This window comes from Jatropha curcas, chromosome 7 (assembly GCF_041381405.1).
Source record: "Jatropha curcas cultivar XTBG-Jc1 chromosome 7, XTBG_Jcur_1.0, whole genome shotgun sequence".
Classification (NCBI taxonomy): domain Eukaryota; kingdom Viridiplantae; phylum Streptophyta; class Magnoliopsida; order Malpighiales; family Euphorbiaceae; genus Jatropha; species Jatropha curcas.
The window spans coordinates 25,714,726-25,720,553 of record NC_143157.1 but is presented as its reverse complement, the minus strand read 5'-3'; the positions used below and the strand labels follow the sequence as shown (position 1 = coordinate 25,720,553).

The following is a 5,828-nucleotide window of genomic DNA, read 5'->3' as shown; positions in this document are numbered from 1 at the left end:
GCCTCAATTCAAGCCCAAGTTTACGAAGTTGGGCTCAAGCCCAAAACACATTATCGAAATTTATCAAAAAAAAAAAAAAAAAAAAAAAAAGTATATATATATATATATATATATATGATTATTAATATTAACATTAAGTAAATTGAAGGAATGTTATAGAACCTAACTAAAATAATCAAAATAAATAAAACCGGACCTAAAAATCAATTTAATTTGTCGAGAACCACACGAAGGATCCGAAAATCGATTGGAAAACTCGAAAAAACCAAACGAAATGAGACCAAATCACTGAATCAGACCGAACCGATTCGAATCGAACCGGATCGGCCCACTTTTCTTTCTTTTTCTTTCTTTTTCTTTTCTTTTCTTTTCTTCCTTCTCCTTCTCCAGTAGCGTGGCCTCCTCCTCCTCCTCCTCCTTCCTCTCCTTCGATCTCCTTCCTCCGGCCACCAAATTCAGCAAATGAATACTCTAAAAATATCTACTCAACGTGAGGAAGAAGATTATAGCTTAGATTTGAACTGAAATTGTGTCTATTTTGAAGGGGAAGAGCTTGAAGTTTTGGACACCTTTTTCCGACAATTCACGCCGTTTCAGGCAAGCCTTGGACACAAGGTGAGTACCAATGACTCCTCTCTTCTTCCTCTTTCATTTGATGGCCTCCTCGTCGACTGTAATAGCCGGAATCGGAAAACCCAAAATGGGTATCACCGAACCTTTCCGCCCAATTTCCGGCCAACTGGTTCAGACCCACCTTGATTTGAACACATATTAGTGATCCTCTCATCGAAACGAATAAAATGATGTATTGTTTGTCAATTTTGGTGAAGGTTAAATTTTCCGGCCACCGTGCACGGTGGCGGCGGCGGCGGTCCGGCGACCGGCCGGCGAGACTCCGGCGAGACTTCAAGGGACAGAATGCTCTCCTCTTCGTGCGGAACACGGAAATGAATTTTGATTTTAAATCGGTACACTCTAAAGCTTAATCCGCAATTTTTGAATAATTCTGAATTAATTAATTAATGAACTTAATTAAGTATTTAAGTAAATTAAATTAAATATTATTAAATAGATTTTATGAATATTAATTATAACTATAAGGGTTGGTACAAAAAAAAAAAAATATATTCCTAGCTAATAATAAATTTAGGAATTTTATTAACAATAAATAGTTATAGAACAACTAATTATAATGGATTATGTGAATTAAGTGACCGAATAAATGATGGATATGGCGGACGGGATTAGTGGATATGAATTTGCCCGATGGATGGGCTGTGTGTGTGGATTTGTGAAAATTTGAAAAAAAATTTGGATAGTCCAGTTTATAGAGGAAATGCTGTCGAATTTTTAATAAAACACTTAATAAAGAATTAAATTAGTTATTCTTAAGAAGTAGTGACGACGAAAATTTGAGGTATTAAGAAATATTATACAATATTAGAATTATCATTATATAATATTTCTCACCGAATAATTAGAGATTTTATCTGAAGGTTATAAATTAGAATAGTTATTTATATAAATGAGGGAACCTAGATATATATATGCATATATACAAGTGAATTAAATGACCGGTAGCCAAAATAAATAAACGAATGTGAAAATATAAGTTTTGAATTAAAATTCTTATTTAGAATTTTCTTGTTTATTTTAAAGGCTTATAAAATACAAAAATGCGAGGACAAAAGCTGGAAGCATGTGGCTAAAAAGGCAGTCCTTTTAAAGGACAATAAAGAACTGTGAGTAGTGTTAGATAACTAGCATCATCCGCCTGCATTCATGCATTCACGGCTAAATGTTATCATGCATTATTTTGTTGAATTGCCATATTATGATGCACTATTCGTTGATATTAAAAATTGTTTGATTACTTGTGCTATGAAATACTGTGCCTTGTTTGTGTGGAATTGGGATGACGTGGACCACCATGGGTTTGTGAGGACGGTCTGTGATATGGATCCTGAATATGATATGATATGGAATTTGACCGTCGGCCGGGAAAATGGGAGATCGGCGCCCCCGTGTGCACCTGATGATATGGATTATATGGAAAACCAGGATGGCTTCTTGTTGTTGCGCACCTGATAATCTAGATTTGATTGTAGCCCGCAGGGTGGCCTCCTGTTGTGAGCACTTGATGATCTAGATTGGATGGAGACCACCGGGTTGCCTCCTGTTGGTATGGAAAAGAAAAGAGAGAATGGAAAAACAATGAGAGGACTGGTCAGTGAGGATTAGACCAGTTGGCCGTATGGGGGATCGGCTCCCTGGTGCACATGTATGAGAGGGCGAGCCATGTGTGAGGACGGCTCGCTGGGGATTCAGGTGGTGCCATTGACTAATTTCCACGTGATGTGATTATATGAAGGTGATAATACTTGTGATTGCTGTTGTATTGCCATTTGTGTGACAAACTGCATGATCATATAATAAACGGTACCATAAAATATTTTAGCATTGTGTGATTGTATGGGGTGAGAGGGTTATCTAACCCTACTCATTGAGTTTGGCGCTCATCCCTGCCTACTATTTTTTTTCAGGTAATAGAAAGAAAGGAAAGCCCTATGGAGTTGAAACTATTGTAGAAGATTGTTAATGATAGAAATAACGATGTGAATGTAAAGGTAGAGTTCCGCAATTGTATTCCAGTTGGGTTGTAAAATAGTAAAAGTCCATATTAAATATATGAACTGCATTTTGGATGCATATGTATAAAGTTAATGGGCCTGAATCCATAATTATAGAAAGTGAGATTTAAATAAGTTAGGCTTACTACGGGCTTCGGGGGCCTTAAGCCCACCCAGGTCCTAGTGCCGGTCCGGTCCATGGAAATGGGTCGTGACAAAGTTGGTATCAGAGCATAAGTCGGGCCTTAGGAATCAATTGCGGAACATAGGAAATTAAATAGAGAGCTCCTATGTTGGGATCGGCCGTAACCAACAAAGGAGGTGTAGTCTGGATTGAATTCCATTTTAGTGCCGGTGGACGCATCGTGCACGAGGATGGAAGGAAATCTATATGAAACTTAGGATGAGAATTAAATGTATATAAGTAATAGTAAATCATAAAAAGGTCCGGGTAACTGACGTTTATAAAATAAACATTTCGAGTTTTGCTAAATCCCCTCCATCTATTTTGAAGCAGAAGATCAGTTGGAAATTGGTGTAATGGCCTGATCACCCAGTACACCATGATTCGACAAGAGACACTGCTTCAAAAAAAAAAAAAAAAAAAAAATTGAAATTATTTAGAAAAGAATTCGGAGTTTTAAAGACAATAAGAAAGTAAATTTATTTGAACTATGATTTGAGAAACATGTTTTATTATTTGCTTATTGGAAATTGTTTTGAAGTTGCAATTAATTGTTGGTTTTATTGTTTTGTCGGCATGTCAAAAAATTTATCTGATTTTAGAATTTAAATTATTTACAATGATTGCATGTTTGATTTATTTTATCATATTGTCTATCCCGAGGACTAAATTAGGCCTATAGAAATTAATATTGATAAATTAATAATAAATGGTATAGAATATGAATTTGAATTAAAATTTCAATTAAGATATAGATTAAATTCTAGAAATGTTACTGTTAGGGAATAAAAAGTGAAAATTGTAATGTACATTAAATTAAGGGTTAGCAAAAGAAGGATTTAGGACAAATAGTCATACTAGACAAGAAATCCTCAATTAACCAAGCGAAACTTAAGGATGTAAAGAGAAAATTTGTAACTTACTTAAGCATAACATTAAGGAGGATAGAGACTTATTGGAAAAATTAAATAGAGTTAGACGTGGAAACAATAATTTTGTCTTAAAAAGTATTGATTGAGGTGAATCTCGACATATAGAATTTAAATAGAGCAATGAAATTAAAATAAAAGACAAAGGTAAACTAATTATGTGATTAAATATGAAGAAAATAATTTTTAACTGGATAGGTCATATTGAGGTGAGGCAGAATATAATAAGGAAATGGGTAAAACTTCCTTTGCACAACTAGTATGAAGGGTAAGATTTTGGGTGTTTTAATATAGAATTAAAAGTAAAATTGGTTGGTAAATAATTGGGCAAAAGTTTGAATCGAAAATTTGATTAATATGGAAAAGATTGACTAATAGTTAATAGAAGTAATTACAAGCATGAAATAATTATGAATCTTTTATAATAAAATGAGCAATTAGATTGAATCGATAATAGACTTATGGAACTAATGTGTAACTAAGGGATAGTTGGTATAATCTAAAATTTTATAAGGTGAAAGTGTAGTAAGTGTATTAGATATTATATAATTAAGATCCTAGCACATGTAGGATGCTTAAAGGGCTAGACTAAGTTCATAAATCTATTATAATAAATGAATGTAGAAGATGATGAATAATGGGGAATGAATGGGGAAAGGAACGTGGATGCTGTAGGAAGCTTAATAAATTAAGGAAATTGGATGTATCTAGGTAGAGAGTTATGTAGAAAGGACTAATACCATTTATTAATCTAAGGTAATGATAAGAAACGTGTATAAAACCTGCTTTAAAGAATTAAGTACAAATTTAGATCGAGGTGCTAAAAAATAAAATAAAATAAAAGTTAATAAATTTGGAAGAGAATAAAGGTCAAAGATAACTCATAATGATGAAGTAGAGAAAAAAAAAAAAAAAAAAAATTTCTTAAAATTTTGGATTATAGTAATAGTTTTTCAACTTTGATTAAGCAAATATTTAGTCATAACATATGTAAATTAAATAAATCAAGTTTTATAATAAATAAATTAAATTTCAAATTTGTTTTACATTATATATTTGGATTTCATAAAGGAATGGGTAATAAAATTTAATTTTCAAATGAAATTAAATAATCTTGGGGAACATAGAATATATATTAAGCATTTTATTGAAAAACTCGGTTAATTATAAGATTTTTATTTAAAGAACGATTTTCTAAAGATTCCAATAGCCGAACGATGATAGTATTGAAGATTAATGTAATAAACTCCTTATAAGCTTCAGCTAGGTGGTACTATGTAGCTTGAACGAAATTTTATTCTAAATATGATAATTGGCTGTAGAAGTACAACCCGAATACCCCACTCACTGCCTTTCCTCGATCTGTATTTTCGCTTTTGAGCTGTCTCCTTGGTAGTGGAAGCAATTTCTTGTGACTTTCAAATTCCCCATGCATCCATTCTTATTCTTTCCCACTAGATTCAATTCGAGGACGAATTGTCTTAAGGGGGGGAGATTGTAATACCCCGAATTCTTATTTTCGAAACTTTTGAATTTTTATTAAATCAAAAATCAGAATTTTAATCATGTGGACTGCAAGTATAAAATAGCCTCAATTCAAGCCCAAGTTTACGAAGTTGGGCTCAAGCCCAAAACACATTATCGAAATTTATAAAAAAAAAAAAAAAAAAAAAAAGTATATATATATATATATATATATATATATATATATATGATTATTAATATTAACATTAGTAAATTGAAGGAATGTTATAGAACCTAACTAAAATAATCAAAATAAATAAAACCGGACCTAAAAATCAATTTAATTTGTCGAGAACCACACGAAGGATCCGAAAATCGATTGGAAAACTCGAAAAACCAAACGAAATGAGACCAAATCACTGAATCAGACCGAACCGATTCGAATCGAACCGGATCGGCCCACTTTTCTTTTCTTTTTCTTTCTTTTTCTTTTCTTTTCTTTCTTCCTTCTCCTTCTCCAGTAGCGTGGCCTCCTCCTCCTCCTCCTCCTTCCTCTCCTTCGATCTCCTTCCTCCGGCCACCAAATTCAGCAAATGAATACTCTAAAAATATCTACTCAAC

General features: G+C 33.0%; 1 long non-coding RNA gene across 2 annotated transcripts; it reads left to right on the top strand.

Moving 5' to 3' along the window:
- The first annotated feature begins 359 nt into the window (after positions 1-359).
- LOC149495067 (uncharacterized) lies at positions 360-2,558 on the top strand. 2 transcript variants are annotated; one of them, XR_016321624.1, is made up of 4 exons: positions 360-615; positions 831-968; positions 1,660-1,742; positions 2,544-2,558. It is a non-coding gene; the product is annotated as an uncharacterized LOC149495067 (long non-coding RNA). The 2 variants fall into 2 exon arrangements; XR_016321623.1 differs by lacking the exon at positions 2,544-2,558 and having other exon boundaries at positions 362-615; positions 1,660-1,849.
- The last annotated feature ends 3,270 nt before the right edge of the window (positions 2,559-5,828 follow it).